Raw genomic sequence first — 20002 nt, 5'->3', positions numbered from 1 at the left:
TAATTCTCTAAGGGCATTAATATTTTGTTTCATAAATATCATGACAGTTGAGACAGTTGAGTCTCAAATTGTTTATATTATGCATAGGGATTTGATTACTTCTGCATACTTCTCTAATGTAGAGATAGTTTTAGTTGATTTATATTATGCCTTAAATAATATCAATGTTTTAAAATATGTATTCCTCCTGGAAGCTGTGGTCAAACCTGGGGAAGAAATAAAATTCTGTTTCAGTAGAACAGGAAGTGACCAGTTCACACTGGAAGGTCGTTTGTAAGCAAAGGCTCCATTGCTTTGACACTTCAGGAAAGAGTCTGTATATCACTTTAAACCTCAGAGCAGCGCGCACAGCCTGGGGTCTGTGGAGCATAGCTTTTTATATAATTGAAGAAGCAACTGTACTGTATCACGTGTGTCAGCGGAGTGTTACAAGTTGCAATAGAAACTATTTCTTGGTTAAATTAAGAGGAGAGAATATAGCTGGCTGTGTAGCTTTCTGGAAAATTTTGTGGTTAGCAGGCCAGTTTTGCAATCAGCTTGGTTAGCAAGTTTGGAATATTTGTATTTTTTTATTTTAAAGACAGAGAAATATAATATTTGAAATGTTTTTGCAAATAGTAAAGTCAGCTAAAATGACTTTTCCCAACAGTAATGGTGATAGAATCCTGTTTTTCGTCTAATTCTTTTTTTTTTTTAAAGAATACCCTTCGTTTCTCCCTGAGGTAAATAGGAACTGCAGAAATAAAAGACATATATTTTGTCTTATTAAAGGATATCTTTAGTTCTATTTTAACTATGTTTTGAGGAAAAATACGGATTGTATGAAATACACTGTAACATTTATTAAAATTATATATGCATATTTATAAAATTTTTATTTGTATTAACTGTGTATATTCTTTTTTTTTAATGGAGAAATTTATAGTTTTAATAGACTTATTGGCCTTCCCTGATGGCTTAGACGGTAGAGAATCCAACTGCAATGTGGGAGACCTGGATTTGATCCCTGTCTTGGGAAGATCCCCTGGAGAAGGACATGGCCACCCACTCCAGGATTCTTGCCTGGAGAATCCCATGGACAGAGGAGCCTGTCCCGTTACAGTACAGTCCAGGGGTCGCAAAGAGTCGACAGGACTGAATGACGACTTTCACTTCATTCATTTCATATTGAATAAACCATTGCATACCCAGAGTACTATTTAACGAAACTCTAAAATCAATGGACAATTTTACACTATTAGTTAAGCAGATACCACGTTAGTTAAGCGTTTGGTTTCTGGCTTCATATTCCTAAATTGGTATTCTGGTTCCTTCCCTGAATAGTCATGAAATTTTAATCAATCTGCTAATCCTTATAATGTCACACTTTCTTTATCTATTAAAATAGATATAATAATAATGATATTTCTTATGTTGGTTGTAATGATTTTCTATGAAATAGACATAAAATACTTAAAAAGATTCTTGGAGTACAGAAAGCTCTCTCAGGTATTCTTATACTATTAGTATCAATTTAGGTAACCGGGATTATGTTTTCATCATTTATACCTGCTTGAGCCTCATTTCTATTGGTTGGTATATGAAACGAAGTCTTACCCAAATTTGTAGAGGTACTTTTCTTGAGAGATCAAGTATGTACCTGTGGCTCAAAGGGAGTGAGATGGTTCAGGTGGGGCAGGGAGCAGTGTTTACACATCATATCGTTTTATCTGGAATGACCAGAAGTAGGAAATAAGCAGGGACTGACGGTGAAGGCAGAAGCATAAATTAGCCTAAAGACTTATCAGATAATCCTAAAATTATTGGAAGGAATTGAGAGAAGAGGGAAATTTCCTGATCAAAACTATTGCTGTGTAATTTTTGTCATAGTAATTTTAGCTTACTTTTTTATTCCTGAACTTTTCTTTGAGTCAGGAAAGATGAGCTGTATTTGTGCTTATAGGATACACATTTATGTTTGAACGTGTTTGTCTGCTAGTGCTGAATTGAGCCAAGCCTTCACTAGCATTGTGCTCCTGGCAGCTAAGACAGGGCACCCAGGGAGATAAAGATCTACCTGATACTTATTCTTAGTTGGCCTTCCATTCTGGACCCAAGTACTACCTTTATTCTCGGCCACTCGCTTTGACTCCCTTAGTTTATTCCAAAGTGCAGTCTGAAGAGATGCAACATGAACTCATGTTTGTAGAGATTTTCATTCATAAAGGATGGGGGGAGGAGTTAAAACTCATCACTCTCTACAGGACTGACAGAATGGAGAGCTTGAAGTATCCTTTCCAACATTACTTTAAAAAGTGGTTCAGATGCTCTCTGTGACCCATGGTTTTAATTACAGACAATACCAGAAAATTTAGCATGGATTCTCCCCTACATTTCTAGCTAAGGTAGAAAATATACATATACTGGTACACATATTGCACACACTCATATTATATTGGGATTAAATTTTCCCCTTTGCTACAAGGTTGCAATGGTACTTAGCAAATTTCCTGGACCAGAGCAGGCATTTAGAGGACAATTACAAATCATCTGAAGTATAAAGTACTAGCTGTGGTAAACACCGTGATCTAACAAACCCATCGTACATTCTTAAATGATTAATGCTTGCAACACCATGGACTTTACAGTCCCTGGAATTCTCCAGGCCAGAATATTGGACTGGGTAGCTTTCCTCTTCTCCAGGGGATCTTCTCAACCCAGGGATTGAACTCAGGTCTCCCACACTGCAGGCAAATTCTTTACCAGCTGAGCCACAAGGGAAGCCCAAGAATACTGGAGTGGGTAGCCTATCCCTTCTCCAGCGGATCTTCCCAACCCAGGAACTGAACTGGGGTCTCCTGCTTTGCAGATGAACTCTTTACCAACTGAGCTATGAGGGAAGCCCTCATCATTGATTATGATTGCTTAAAAATCCTTGTGACATTTTTCATTTGACCAAAGAGAGAAAAACATGAAGAAATCTCCTTTCAATATAGTGGCAATACAGTATAAACTAATCAGTGGATTAGCCCCAGGGATGAAAATGTGAGCCAATAGACCACTCTCATTTTTCCACTATACAGTATAAAATTATTTTCTTGGATTTAAAAAGACAACTGCTATCCTATCATATGCTCAAATCAATGTCAACTGTGTGGTTGAGAATCCTCTGGCTAAAATTATAAATCAAAGATGCTAAAAGTGAGAGAGAAGTGTTTCTATTGTGTTTCCTTGATTTCACCACTCTTTTTTAGTTTATAAATAATAGCCAAGACATTGGGATTTTCCTCAAAACTTTTGCACTGAGACAACTGTTAAATACAGTCTATGATCTCATACTATTTTTGAAATATATTGGACTTTCAAAAATCAAATTTTTGCCCAACTCAGTCATCTATTCTGAGATAAAAATTCAACAGAGAAGTACACAATTTAAGCAAATTGGTTAGTGATGTAAAGTTTCAGGAAAGCTGTGAAGAACTACTCAGTGGTAAACCTCTTTTCTTCCCAGAATTGTGAGATGCAGAGAACATTGTCAGGAACATACACATACTGACTCTTCTTTTGTTTTACTTTTTTATTTCCACTGCAAAGGAAGTGGTTTCTCCAATGCTGTTTTATTCAGAAATCTTCAAGAGGGTATAGTTCAGGGGCAGAGCATTTGACTGCAGAAATCTTCCAAATATTTTCAATTAATGCGTTAAATACATATATTGTTTTTGCAAGAGCACTTGGCTGAGCTCCCTGTGTTATACAACAACTTTCCACAGCTATCCATATTATACATGTTAGTGTATTTATTTCAATGCTACTCTCAATTTCTCCCACCCTCTCCTATCCCTGTTGCCTCCAGAAGTCCATTTTCTATGTCTGTGTCTTTATTCCTGCCTTGCAAATAGGCTCATCAGTACTGTCTTTCTGGATTTTACACTTATATGTTAAAATACAATATCTATTTTTCTGATGTACCTCACTGTCTGTAGCAGGCTCAAGCTTCTTGATATAAAGATTATTTTCAGTTCAGTTCAGTCGCTCAGTCATGTCTGACTCTTTGTGACCCCATGAATCGCAGCACGCCAGGCCTCCCTGTCCGTCACCAACTCCCGGAGTTTACTAAAACTCATGCCCATCGAGTCGGTGATGCCATCCAACCATCTCATCCTCTGTCGTCCCCTTCTCCTCCTGCCCCCAATCCCTCCCAGCATCAGGGTCTTTTCCAGTGAGTCAGCTCTTCGCATCAGGTGGCCAAAGTACTGGAGTTTCAGCTTCAGCATCAGTCCCGCCAATGAACACCCAGGACTGATTTCCTTTAGGATGGACTGGTTGGATCTCCTTGCAGTCCAAGGGACTCTCAAGAGTCTTCTCCAACCCCACAGTTCAAAAGCATCAACTTTTCGGCTAAAGATTATTTTAGACTAACTTAAAAAAAGGAACTGGAAATTATGTTCTCTTTTTCTATTAAATGGAAGATTTCATTTTCAATAGGCATTGTTTTCCCTTTGTGGAATATTTGGAAGAATTTGATAGTGAAATTCTTTGAACATGGAGATTTCTGTGGGATTTTTAAAGTAATGGATTGAACGTTTTGTTTTGTTTTTAATGGAGATGGTGCTGTTGACAGTTGTTTACTTCTCCTTTCAGTTTTGTTATATTATTATTTTTAATGTGTCCAACTTCATTTAAAGTATTACATAACATGTATATTCTTTTTTGAATATTCTCTTGAAATTTCTAATATCTTTAAAATTTGTAATGATGCTCAAATGTCTTTTCTTTTTAATATTAGAAATGCATCGTTTTTTGTTTTCTTTTTCCTTAATCAATCTTGTTAGATATTTTATTTTTTTAAAAAATTTTTTAAATGTGGGGGTTTCTTTGTTTTTTGGTTTTTTGTTTTACTTTATTGATCTTCTGTAGAGGGGTCAGTGATTTTTGCTTTAATATTTACTGTATTTTCTTAGTTTCTTTGACCATTCTATGCTTAAGCTGATTCAGTCTATCTAACTCCTCTTTTCTGCAAAAATAAATCTTGTTAAATTCAACAAGACCTCCACATTGCTACAGCCAAAGAAAATTTTCTTAAAAATCACTAGCTATCGTTAATCATTATTTCAACAGTTAAGTTTGTAATAGTAACTTACAATACAGCCTCTGAAAGCATAATTTCTGTGGACAGATTCCTTCTCTGCTGCATGACCTTGAATAAATGTTTTCTCCTTCTGTACACAGTTTTATCGTTAACATTAATGTTACCAAGATAAAATTTAGTCAAGCAGATTAATACAAGTAAAGTGTTTAAAATGAGCCTGAAACATATTTAGATTTTTCCTACATATCTGCTATCATCATTACATCTTCATTTGAGACATTTTTTTTTCAGGTAAGCAATTGTAGAAATTGTATCATATATCCACCTCTAAAACTTATGGCCATCCTCTAACTTTCACATATGTATGAATTAACTGGGGAGATGACTAAATATAATGTGTTTTGGGTCCCAAACATGACACTTTAATTTAGTATTTCTAGGTAGAATTCAGAGATTTCATTTCCATTAAGTGCCCCGAAGGTTCCTATGTAGAGAGCACTCTTTTTAAGCTTTCTGCTAACATTCTTTCCTTGACCAAGCTGTAGTGAGGTTCCCTTGAGCCCTCTTCTTGACTATATCTCTACCTCTGAAGGCTTGAATAAACACTAGTATACCTTCTAACAGCTTAAGGCAGCACCCATAAATGATTCTAGTCCCTGTTAAAGTGTCTACTGAGAAAACTCAAGACCACCACAAGAATTTAGTGTCACTTCCAGCCCAAATTTTAGCATAGGGCCCCTGTTCCTCAGTCTCTGTGTAAAGATAGGAACTTACCTTTGATAAGCGCCAGTTAGCAAACCCAGGTGGACTTCACACGGACCACCCTGACCCTTCTCACTTTTCGCAAGTTTTCACCTCCCCGACTGTTCACGCCCCTGACATTCCTCCTCCCTATTCTCATTTTCCTTTAAAATGCCCAATCACCTCCAAACAAATCAGAAAGGAATTAAGCATTTTCCTTTCCAGTTAGTAGTGACTGAGTAAAATCTGTTTTCACTGCTTTCAAATTAGTGTCAGGCTATGTTTAGGCTGTGTTTTTCTTTGATGTTGCCCCACAATTAGCATACTTTAATGTTACTTTGAAATACAGTTTATGATACAAGACTCAGTTTTCATCCAATCTGCTTTGTCCTTCTACTAGGTAACTATTCTTTTTATAAACCTCTCAGGTGTCTGTTACCAACAAAATTTAGAACATAAATCTAACTGTGGCATTGCTTCTACAACCATAAATGTATATGGTTTAATTTTGAACTCTCACTTCTACTCAATTTATCTGTAACCTTATCCTTACACCAATGTCCCACTGCCTTGATTATGGTAGATTTATAACAGTTTTGAAACTGCTGTGTAAGTGCTGGCTTTATTCTCTGTCAAGCAGCTTTGGCTACTCTAGGTCATTTGCGTTTCCCTATAAATTTTAGAATCAACTTTTCAATTTCTCCAAACAGAAAAGCCAGCTGAGGTTTTTAGAATGATGTTATCAAATCTATAGATAAGTTCATGGAAAATTTCCGTCTTAATAACATTTAGTTTTCCAATTCATGAACATGAAATTCCTCGCCATTTATTTAGATTTTTCTCAAAGAGCATCTTGTAATTTTTACTGCCAAGTGCCAAATTTTCTTGCCTGTTTAACTTAATGTTACTTCTAAGCATTTTATTTATCTTTTATGAAATTATAATTTCATAATTTAATTTACAAATATTCATTCATGGAAGAAAAACTAACATTAATATATAAGTGTTAAACCCTGTAATCTTGACCTTGAAGTGAAGTGAAGTGAAGTGAAGTCGCTCAGTCGTGTCCGACTCTTCGCGACCCCGTAGATTGTAGCTTACAAGGCTCCTCCGTCCATGGGATTCTCCAGGCAAGAATACTGGAGTGGGTTGCCATTTCCTTCTCCAGGGGATCTTCCTGACCCAGGGACCTTAGCCTTACTCAAAAGTTTTAAAAATTTTTGTGACATATTCAGATTTCTCCATACATAATAAACTAATCTGCAAATAATAACAACCTTATTTATGATTTTCCAATCTGGATATCACTTTTTTTGTCTTTTTCTTCTACTGCTTTTGTTTTGTTTTGTTTTTCTGCCTTATTGCACTGTTTACACCTTTAATGCAATGCTGAATGAAAGTGGTAAGAACAAGCATTGTTTCTTTTTCCCTGTTTTTTCTTGGTCTTAAGGGGAAGGGTTTAGTTTAGCAATGTTTTTTATAAAGTCTTTCACTTTAGTGGTGAAAAAACAAGTTGTTTTTCATCACTCAGTTGTGTCCAACTCTTTGTGGCCCCATGGACTGCAGCACACCAGGCTTCCCTGTCCTTCACCACCTCCTGGAGTTTGCTCGAACTCATATTCATTGAGAAGGTGATGGCATCTTTTCGTCTTATCCTCTGTCATCCCCTTCTCCTTCTGCCTTCAATCTTTCCCAGGATCAGGGTCTTTTCAAATGAGTCAGTTCTTCACATTATGTGGCCAAGTATTGGAGTTTCAGCTTCAGCATCAGTCCTTCCATTGAATATTAACTGTTGATTTATTTTAGGATTACATGCTTTGATCTCATTGCTGTCCAAGAGACTCTCAAGAGTCTTCTCCAGCACAACAGGTCAAAGGCACCAATTCTTCAACACTCAGCAATTTTTATTGTCCAGCTCTCATATCCATTCAGGACTACTAGAAAAACCATAGCTTTGACTATACGGACCTTTGTCGGCAAAGTAATGTCTCTGCTTTTTAATACATTGTCTAGGTTTGCCATTACTTTTCTTCCAAGGTAAAGAGTCTGCCTGCAATGCAGGAGACATTGGTTCGATCCCTGGGTCAGAAAGATCCCCTGGAGAAGGAAATGGCAACTCATCCCAGTATTCTTTCCTGGAAAATCCCATGGATGGAGGAGCCTGGTGGGCGACAGTTCACGGAGTCGCCAAGAGTCAGAAAGGCTGAATGACTTCACTTTCACTTTCTTTCTTTTCTTTCAAGGACTGTCTTTTAATTTCATGGCTGCAATCATCATCCACAGTGATTCACACAGTCAAAGGCTTTGGCATAGTCAATAAAGCAGAAGTATATGCTTTTCTGGATGTGCTTGCTTTTTCTATGATCCAATGGATGTTGGCAATTTGATCTCTGGTTCCTCTGCCTTTTCGAAATACAGCTTGGGCTTCTATAAGTTCTCTGTTCACAAACTGTTGAAGCCTAGCCTGAAGTAATTTGAGCATTACTTTGCCATCGTGTGAGATGAGTGCAATTGTGAGGTAGTTTGAGCACTCTTTGGCATCTCTCTTCTTTGGGATTGGAATGAAAACTGACCTTTTCCAGTCCTGCGGCCACTGCTGAGTTTTCCAAACTTGCTGGCATATTGAGTACAGTGCTTTCACAGTATCATCTTTTAGGATTTGAAAGAGCTCAGCTGGAATTCCATCACCTCCACTAGCTTTGTCCCTAGTGATGTTTCCTAAGGCCCATTTGACTTTACACTTTAGGATGTCTGGCTCTAGGTGAGTGATCACACCATCATGGTTATCTGGGTCATGCAGATCTTTCTGTATAGTTCACCTGTGTATTCTTGCCACCTCTTCTTATCTTCTGCCACCACCTTATCTTCTGCTTCTGTTAGGTCCATACCATTTCTGTCCTTTATTGTGCCCATCCTTGCATGAAATATTCCCTTGATATCTGTAGCTATCTTGCAGAGATCTCTAGTCTGTCCCACTCTATCGGTTTCCTCTATTTCTTTGCATTATTCACTTAAAAAGACTTCCTTATCTCTCCTTGCTATTCTTTGGAACTTTGCATTCTGATGGACATAGCTTTCCTTTTCTCCTTTGCCTTTTGTTTCCCTTCTTTTCTCAGCTATTTGTAACCCTTCCTCAGATAACTATTTTGCCTTTTTTTTTTTTTTTTTTTTTTGCATTTCTTTTTCTTGGGGATGGTTTTGGTCACCACCTCCTCTACAATGTTAAGAACTTCTATCCATAGGAAAAGCAAGTTAAGTTTCCCTTAAAATCAGGAAAAAGTTAGAGTTATAAGATATTTGCACATGCCCTTTATCAGTTCAAACAAGTTCCCTTCTATTCTTAATTTGGTTAAATGTTATAATGAAAATGTGTACAAGATTTTTTTTTAAATGTACTTCTGCAGTCACTGATATTATCATGCAGTTTTGGTACTCTATTTTATTAATGTAGTATATATATGTATGAGAATGGATGCTCAGTCATTCCAACTCTTTGCAATCCCATGGACTGTAGCCAACTTCCTCTGCCCACGGGTTTTTCAGGCAGGAATACTGGAATAGGTTGCCATTTCCTTCTCCGGGGGATCTTCCTGACCCAGGGATCGAATCCGAGTCTCCTACATGGCAGACAGATTCTTTACCACTGCACCACTCCGGAAGCATTTGGGTTGATTTGGGGAATAGTACACCAACCTCTTATTCCTGAGACAAATACCACTTAGGTGTGGTGTATAGTCCTTCAGCTGTTTTTCACGGATTTATCTTCTGTGGTAAGAACCTTTGTATCTATGTTTATCAGATATATTGGCGAGTTTTGTTTTTCCCCATTAATGTCTCTCTATCTATATATTTTTCCTAGTGATAGGACTAAGATAAAGCTTTCCTAACAGAATGAATCAGAAATTGTTCCCTCCTCTTCTATTTCTAGAGGAAATTTTTCTATTTATCTTTCTTCCTTCAGTTTTCTGAACAAATTCATGAAGAATCGCAAGTACTTTGTGTACTGTCCATAATTTTCAAGTGAAATTTCTAATCTTTAAAACATGCCATATGAAACTGGAGAGAGGTGGGTCTTTAATAAATAAGACATTAACCAAACGTTAGCTTTTGTTAATGTGGGTACATAGAGATCATATTGTGATACTATGACATATGTTTAATATATACAATATGGGTGCAGCACTGTTCTAGATGAAAAATCTATGATTTATTGACTAAAATATCTCAAGAAGTCTACTAGCTACTTAATAAAGATTTATGTCACCTCAAGTATGTGGTGTCACTAGATTTATTTAGACTGTCTTCTTTCTCAACTTTATTTTTTTTAAATACATTCTCATGCTATTATTCAAATATGTAATATTCAGATTTGTAGGAATTAGAACTTGGGATGGTTTCAGCAAATGGCTAGGGATTTTACAACTAAAGGTATTGTTCAAGCTCACTTTTCAGGTTCAATTATGATGTTATTCACTCATCCTGTTATTCAGTCATCCAGTTCTTTATACTGTTAAATGATTATGGATAACTTTTAAAAAGGTAAACTGAATAACATTCATGTTTAAAATTAGACACTGAAATATCTGTTACATTTTGTGGCGTATAAAATAAGCTGAATCATTCTGGAAGGCATTTTGCTTCTAGAATTTTTCTCAAATCCTCCTGAACTTATCAAAGAACAGCTTCCTAAAACCATACCGCCATCCCAACTCTGAGGTTGTTTATCCATAATGAAAACAAGTCACCATTGCTACCATCTCCAAGAGACGTCCTTGTGACTCTGCCAGCACTGTTGGTAATAGGTGACAGTTGTTTCTGAAAGGAGAATTCAGACTCGAAATTATTTATAAAATGAGTTAAAGTGACTATTTTGTGTAAAGTGTAATTTTAGATTTTTTCGCATGCTAAATTCTTTTATTTCTCATCTTCCTCACTAAAGTAAATTTCCTCTTTTAAGTACAAAAACTGACAGAAAGTTAAATAAGCCATATGAGGTCTAATAAATTTTCTAATTGGACTTTTAACTCATGCTTTATATGACTGTTCAAATAACACTCTCCCTGAATTCATATTGCATAATAAGACTTAGATGAGTTTTATGTCCAAGTCCATAGACCATGCTTTTTAGAATTTTTTGTTTGGTTGTTTCTTTATTTTTATAGAAATGTCTTCCTCCATCATTTGGATAAAAATTCAGATAAACCATGATTTGAATGTGTTCTTCTATTTACCCCAAATTCAAATATTTATTAAGCATTCTGAAGCCTTATATCCTACCAGAATAATACTTACCAAAAATACTACTTACCAAAGCTTTATATTTTAATCTTTGCAAAGCTATAATTATTTATTCAGAATGATAAATAATGTTCTTTTAACTTAAACTGTTTTTTAAGCATTAATACTGCCATATGCCACATTCATGAGTTTTTAATTCTATTGCCTAGACTGTATCGTATTGATACTTTTGAACAGTGGTGTTGGAGAAGACTCTTGAGAGTCCCTTGGACTGCAAGGAGATCCCAGTCAATCTTAAAGGAAATCAGTCCTGAATATTCACTGGAAGGACAGATGCTGAGGCTGAAACTCCAGTACTTTGGCCACCTGATGTGAAGAATTGACTCACTGGAAAAGCCCCTGTTGTTGGGAAAGATTGAGGGTGGCAGGAGAAGGGGACGACAGAGGATGAGATGGCTGGATGGCATCACTGACTTGATGGACATGAGTTTGAGTAAACTCCGGGAGTTGGTGATGGTCAGGGAGGCCTGGCGTGCCGCATTTCATGGGGTCACAAAGAGTCGGACACAGCTGAGCGACTGAACTGAACTGAATTGAGATTATATTGATAATAATAATTTGTCACAGTTTTTCCATATATGGGTCAGATTCCAGGCATTCATTCTGGAATAAAAATTTCCTGGGATTGTGCTTGTCTATATGCTTAATAGGAGAAGGAAATGGCAATCCACTCCAGCATTCTTGCCTAGAGAATCCTGTGGACAGAGGAGCCTGGTGGGCTGCTGTCCATGGGGTCACACAGAGTCAGACCTGACTGAAGCAACTTAGCATGCATGCATGCATGGGAGAAGGAAATGGCAACACACTCCAGTGTTCTTGCCTGGAGACTCCCAGGGACAGAGGAGCCTGGTGGGCTGCTGTCTATGGGGTTGCACAAAGTCGGACACGACTGAAGTGACTTAGCAGCAGCTGCAGCATATGCTTAAAAAAAGATACCTCTAAAAAAATCTGTTTCTAATTTGAATAGCAACATCAAGACTTGTAGTCCAGTTTTACAATAAAATGCAGTTTTCTCATTAAATGGAACATTCTGCATTTCAAAAAAAAGAAAAAAAAAACAGAATAAGATGAACTTAGATAATCAGCCAGCCAGTTCATTAATGCATGGGGGAAAGTTCAATACAAGAACATTCCTTGGAGGTATTGAATTTTTGTTTGATTATGAACAGGATTCATTTTCATTTAATTTGCCAACATGCCTCTCAGTGTTTTATTCTTAGATAAACAAGTGACTACAGGCATGTTGAGCCAATTACTCTCATTCTGTCCCTAAATTGGCATTAATACAGTAGTCGAATGGAAATGATCTCATGCTTGCTGACACAGTAACGATGACCAATGTCGCAAAGAATACTTGCTAGAGCCAGGTTTCCCTGTTTCTATGTTTGAGGCCAATGGACTTGATCAATCCCATGCACATGCTGCTTTTTATTTTTGGAACCCACTGTCAGCACATGCTTATTTTTAGCTTTCGATATATGTTTTAATAATTTGTAAAATAATTTTAGTATCTTTAAAAATTTTGATATATTTTAATTATTTCTCAACTTTTAGATTTTTCTCTTTTGTTTAACATAGATTATTCAATCCTCAATTGATAGTATATGGCTATCTTCTTTTTTATCATGTCTAGGGATAAGGGAGCCTTTGGAAGATGCTGCCTTCACTTCTTTTTATCAATAGACAGTGATTTTAGGGGCAATTTACAAAGCAGACAATAACTTTGTCTCTTTGAAGATACAATGCAATACTACTTTTACCAAAAGAAACTTCATCTTCATATATCTCAGCACTGATGGTGGTTGAAAAGGAACAAATAGAATAAAATCTTTTTAAAATAATTCTTTTTTGGTTCTGGATTTCCATCAAAAATGTTCAACACTTGGGACAGCGTGCTACCTATAGTATATTGTGACTTTTTGTGGTGAGGGGAGAGTCTTCATATTAGATCTATTCCATCAACAGGCCATGTTCTTATAGAACTTAATGGTCGAGTACCTGATGAGAATTTTTACATAGCCCTAAGAGTAAAACCTCAGCATTCAAGTTGAGAATTCAAGCCCTGGAGTTAGAAAAATCCAAAATTTAGTCACAACGGCTTCAAGTTGCATTGGCTTGAACATAATACTCAAACTTGAGCTCCAAAGTTTATCATCCCTAAAATGAGGATGAACCATATTTTATAAGATTGCTGTGAGAATTAAATGAGATGACTTTGTCTATATCATCAAGTTAACCTTCTTGTTCTCTGTACTCTCACCTAATACATCATGAACAGCAATCAGAATTTTAAATTTAATCAGTACTTGATTTTAAACTCAATTGATATAACTGATCATGGGATCCAGCTGCCTCTACTCAAGTAGCGCTTTAGGTCTGTGCTTCATTTTCATCCTGAAAGTGGAGACCCCATGTTGCTTCCCCATTGCTATTTAAGATTCCATTTCTGTTTCTCTTGGTCTTCAGAGGTGTTCTTCCTGAGTATTCCTCAATACATTCATATCAGCATTTCAGATTTTGCTACCTGGGAAAACCACCTAAAATGGTCCCCATCTCTTTGGTTGAACCCTTTCCTAACAAATCCATGCCTGACCAAATGTATAGTTTTGTATTACTTATATTTATTACTAACTTTATGTGTCCTTAAAAACAGATCCTTTGTTTCAGGGAATCTAGCTGTTAAAACACATATGCACAATCAAGCATTTGATCCAAGCATTGTTCTAAATGATTTATAATTGTATTGCTTCATTTAATCCCCGTGATGACTCTCTGAGGTGGATGTTGCTATTATCCCTAATTTTCAGATGTGAATGCTGGCACACAGTGAGGAGAAGACCCAGGATTCACAATTTAAACCTCAGCTCTCTGATTCCCGAGGTCACACTCTTCACCACGCTGAACCTCCAGGACCATGAAGTTGACTGTTTCCCTTTCTGCATTCCTACAGATTTCTCATTTCCAGATACCTGGAGTCTTTTCCAGATCTCCAATATAAAATTAATACATCTGTGCTTCCCTGCAGAATCTGACTGAGACTGGAACTTAATCTCACTTTTCCTCTCCTTCACTCTCCTGATTCTGCTGCCTTACAGGCGTCTCCTAAGAGCACTTCCTGAGAAATTCACTTGCACACAATCTTTGTCTCAGGTTCTGCTCCTTCCAACACAGGATATGTACCAATGTTAATTATTAGAGAGGGATTTTTGAGGGAAATTAAAGAACCCCAATCCCTGAATTGTGATGTCTTTTGGTTAGTGATAAGCATGTCTAAAGATGACCAAAAATTGACATTGTAGAAGAAATCCAATAGAAACTAGTAATTGCTTAGATCTGAGAAGGTTCACACGAGACTGAATATTTTATATATAATGGGAGCTCACCTAATTTCACAATTTTATTACACTATGCTCAGCAGCTTGATAAAAAGTTTCAACAAACAAAAACTTTCAGAAGGTAAAGAGACTCAGCCTATTGATTGGCATCTCAACGACATAAAAATTTTTAATTTGGAAAATGGAGCTTTTAATTTTCCAGACTAAAAGTTGATAGAATATCTTCACAAGCTTTAATTTAATTTTCACAGAAGCAGAGGAAAAAAAAAAGTGGAAAAAAACAAAATATATTCAAGAGACAAAGTTTAGGCTTATTTTATTGGGGAAAATAAAATGGTTTGGATGGGGAAATGTCGGAAAATAAAGACAGAAAATGAGACTGACCCCTGATTCTAGAGGATCACCCATGCCCACTAAAAGAATCTGTAATTTTTTTATATTTTTATAAAATTCATTAAAGTATGAGGATAACAATGAAAATGGAAGATTAGTTGTGGGCTCTGCAACTTTAGGGATACAGGTTAAGGAACCTCTTCAGTAATTCCAGTGGAAAATAGTAAAGGCTTCTTTTACGCTAGTGCTTCCTGGGTAAGAGAGAAAAGAGGGTTATATCTTGAAATAAAGACAATTATAAAACTAAATAAAAATTCTAATTAGAGATATATGTTTATGTTGCATTAGAAATATTACCAAACACCTTTTCTGGAAAGGCTACCAGGATTATAAAAGAATTATTAGATTTTTTTTTAATCAAGGAGATTACAACCTAGTTGGAAAAAGGAAGCCTATAAATATAATTTAACATTATATTATATTTTTATTTATGTATTGCTGCTTCACTCTTACTGGGCTTTCCTCTCCCCCTTTCTGCTTCATAAGCTTGTGAATCTCCCCTGAGAGTGTTTTCTTAGTAAATCACTCGCACACAATCTTCATTTCAGCCTCCGCCTTTGGTGAACACAAGTTTACCACAAGGGTTAAATATTAGATAAGCATTTTGAAGAAAAGAGAGAACATGAATTTTGAGTAAATATCAGATATCATGTGATTTCAACCATAAATATTTCGAGAGATAATGAATGGTATTCATGTAATCTTATCACACCTAAGTTAAATTAACAATAAATCCTAATAACATCAAATACCCACTGTGTTCAAATTCCCACTGTCTCCTTATGCTCACGAGTATTTGTTTGTTTGTGTCAGGGTCCTTATAAAATCCACACAACCTACTTGCTCACGGTTTCCTTTAGTCGCTTTCCTACGTTCTGCTCAATTTATTTCTCCTTTTGATTTACTTGTTGAAAATACTGAGTTGTTTCTCCTATAAATTTATCCTGATCTGCATTCTGTTGATTACCTTCCCATGGTGCAGATTAATTAATATGTTTCCTTATAAACTGCTGACTATTTAGAGAGGTTTGATGAGATTCAGTTTTGTTTCTTCTGGCAAGATGTCTTCATTAATAGGTAGTATGTTCTTCCATCAGGAAAAGCATAATGTCTAATATCTCTTTTTTATTAACAGTTGCTGATGATCAGTACTTAGATTCATTTTAGTTCAAGTAAAAGTTTCAAAATGATAACTCCTAATATTATAGGACTTTCTATATCAGATAAACATTTTTATGAAAGGAAAATACCCTGCATCTAATATCTGGCTTACTAGTTTTATAGTTGGTTTCAAAAAGTCAGTGTAAATGTCTGATTCTTGTATCAATTCTAAAATTATGAACTTGTTTCCTAGTAATTCCCAAAGATGATCAATTTCCAGTTTCTTTGCTCATTTTCATTATGAATCCATGTATATCATCACATTTAATATGCTTTACTATATATTTATCATTCATGTTAATGTTCAGATTGTCTCATCCTTGGTCAATGGTAGTATTTTCCAGTACTTTTTGATAGCATGCTTAATCTCTAGCATGACAGGCTATTCAAGGTACATTTCCTGCCCCAGACTGTGAATCACCAACTCTCCAAGAAGCCCTGGCTCTCTTCCCCAGGTCCATCTAAATTTTAAACTCTTTCATGTATTGCCCCCATCCTTCTAAAAATTAAAAATCTCCTCTTAACGATGACTGATGACTGGCTTTTAATCCAGTGTCTTTCCCTTACGCATTCTGTTTTTTTTTCTCTTCTTTTGTTACCTCTTTATGTTGACACTTTCCTTTTTTCTTATTCCCTCCTTATTCCTCTCCTGTTTGCTGTCATTATTTTTTTCTTTTCTAGTTGATTAAACAGAAGTTGCATACACACATAAACATATGTAAAATTACATAAGAAAGTGAAAGTATTAGTCGTTCAGTCGAGTCAGACTCTTTGAGACCCCATGGAGTGTAGCCCGCTAGGATACTCTATCGATGGTATTCTCCAGGAAAGAATACTGGAGTGGGTAGCTATTCCCTTCTCCAGGGGACCTTCCTGGCCCTGGGATAAAATCCAGGTATCCTTCATTGCAAGCAGATTCTTTACCATCTGACCCACAAGAGAAGCCCATATGCATGTATATGCATATGTTTATATATCTGATTACATCTTAGGACATATACATGTAATATATATCTTGAAAGAAAAATGACATCAGTTGATGGCATCTCGATTATTAAAGGAGTCACTCCTTTAACAAATTTTAATATGTGTTGAGAATGGCTCAATACACCTGCAGTGCATGAGACACAAGAGACATGGGTTTGATCCTTAGGTCGGGAAGATCCCCTGGAGAGGGAAATGGCAACCGACACCAGTGTTCTTGCTTGGGAACCCCATAGACAGAGGAGCCTGGGGGGCTACAGTCCATGGAGTTGCAAACAGTTGGCCACAACTGAGCACATAAATGCATTGAGAACATAATGTATATGACACGTTTAAGTGCTACAGTAGGTCAATGAATAAAACAGATAAACTATCTCTCAAGAGATAGAAGATTAAACAAAATGTGTACACATGCATGCGTATTTACATGTTGTACATTCCAAGCTGATCATCTCTATACATAGAATTTTAGCTGGAGAAGTGGATTTTGAATACTCCTGAGACCTGTAGTGTTAGCGGGAAGCACAGAGGGTCTGAGAAGCTGACACTTCATCTGAGTCCTGAGGAAGTAGAGAAGCAGGCACGTACTCATTTGGGAAATACATGCCACAGAGAGGGGGCAGCAAATGCAAAGGCCCCGAGGAAGACACGTCCCTTTTCTGTTGGAGGCACAGTGAGGAGCCACCTGTGACTGGAGGGACAGGGGTCAAGAAAGGGAAGCAGGATTTAAGGCCAAAACGAGGCGTGGGGGAAGCAGAGCATCTAGCACCTTATGAGTCACGAGTACATTGACTTTCACCGAGTGAGTGGGGAACTATTGAGTTCATTGAGCAGAAGAGTGATGTAATGTAACTTAACAAACCGAAAGGGATCTCTTGGGCTGACATATGGCAAGTAGATTGCAAAGGGGCCCAAGGAGAAGCAGGGGGACTTGTTAAGAGGTTATTGCACTAATCTCAGCCAAAGACCAGAGCACGCGCAGTGCTGGTGGTAAGAGGCGATTAGATGTGCCTAATTGAGAACCCACTCCCTGCCAACACCAGCACCTGGCACAAGGCCCTGATCTGCCAGTGGGAGCCAATTACACTCTGTCCAGGAGGCACTGCCTTTTAAATGCATTCTATTCTTCCCAATCCACCCCTTCTAGCCTCTTCCTGCCCTTGCCTCTGATGAATGCAAACATGCCCATCTGAGGCAGCCTGTTTTGGCCCCCACACTGCACTCATTATTTAAACACACCAGGAAACATCTCCGCCAGTGCCAGGAGCATCTGCAATCTTAGGCATTACTCTTTCTTGCCTCAGCACCCAAGTTCTGGGCTTCCCTGGTGACTCAGATGGTAAAGAATCTGCCTGCAATGAGGGAGACCCAGCTTCAATCCCTGGGTTGGGAAGATCCCCTGGAGAAGGGAACAAATATCTCATTCTGGACTTCAGATAAAGTAGTTCACAATTAGACAAAAGTTCATGAGCAGAATGCAAGTTCTGTATTAAATATCAGACATGCCATGAGCTTTATTATTCAGTTTCCTTAACCATGGCTTAAGAATCCTTAAATAAGCAGTCTGATGAGAATCCTAGAAAAGAATTGCCTAAAGAGAAACAGCAAACTAATAAACAAACAAAGACTTTCCTCCTCTAAGATGATTACTAACAGGGTGCAAAAATGTCTGTTATTGCCCAAGGATGAATGTCATTAATTCAAAGTGATATGAAAAATAATAAAACCAAGAATTGTCAAGAATGCTTTCTATCTGAAGTTAATAGGTATCTTAAATAAATACACAAATTCATAATCACACACAAATCATAATCACACACAAATATATTCACATACACTAAGGTAACTTATACCAAATGTTGTTATTAAACAGCCCACATTCAAGACTTTCATGAGCCAACTACCATAAGCCCGTTCCATCTCTAATGTACACAGCAGTGAGGCCTTGCATATAGCCCTGTCTACCTTAAGCTCATATCTAAAATCCACAGATCTTGAGAGTTTTTGTACTCAGCTTCAGACAATTCCAGATCCATACTCATTTTATTTTCATTTTCCTGACCACAAATATACAGGGTAGGAAAGAACTCTGTGTATTGTGATACGTATTCCTGGGTCAGGAAAGAGAGGGGACCAGAGGGAAATCTGCTGAGAGACATAGGTGAATACGGTAATACACAGTTTGGCCCCAGGGAATTTGAAAAAGTCAATTATTTCAATGGAGCGTTATTCAGTCTGCCCTGTCTCATTGGCTTCTGCATTGTTGCTGTTGTTTCTTGGATGAAGTGGCGTCTGATATAGTCTGAGCACCGCTTGCTGCTTCTTCCACAGGGGATGTCGTGCACTTTGGAGAGCTTAACCATGGGGCCACCAATGGGTGTCCAGGGTGGCCCAGCGGTAAATGATCTGCCTGCAGGAGACACAGGAAATGAGGGTTTGATCCCTAATCGGGGAAGATCCTCCAGAGAAGGCAAAGGCAACCCACTCCAGCAATCTTGTCTGGGAAACCCCATGGACAGAGGGGCCTGGCAGGTTACAGTCCATGGGTTCCCAAAGAGTTGGACATGACTTAGTGACTAAACAGCGACAATCATGGTCTAGAGAAGTGCCTGAGGATGCAGGAGCAACCGACCAGCAGGGCCACATAATGGGGTTGAGGCCCCTGATGAAGGAGACTCTCACAGTGACGGCTGTTTCGCCGAGTATTAGATCATGATCTGAACAGCATGTGTGTGAGTGTGATAACCAGACCACCTCACTGCTCCTGGAGTACAGCTGACTCCTCTGTACCGTGTAGTATAGATAACATTTGTTTGGTTAAATAAAGAACTATTCATTCATACTGCATTATTCCAAAAGGAGTAATGTATAAAGGAGATTCTTGGATTCAGAAGTCAATGGCAAGAGTGTATATTGGCTTTAGAGGCCTATAAATCCAAGAATTCAAACACCAGGACTTTCTCCAGCTTTCCCTATTTCTTTCCATATATCACTTTCTACAGCCTCTTGTATATGGAGAACA

Source organism: Muntiacus reevesi, chromosome 7 (assembly GCF_963930625.1).
Source record: "Muntiacus reevesi chromosome 7, mMunRee1.1, whole genome shotgun sequence".
NCBI classification, from domain to species: Eukaryota; Metazoa; Chordata; class Mammalia; order Artiodactyla; family Cervidae; genus Muntiacus; species Muntiacus reevesi.
Note: the sequence above shows the minus strand (reverse complement) of the source record.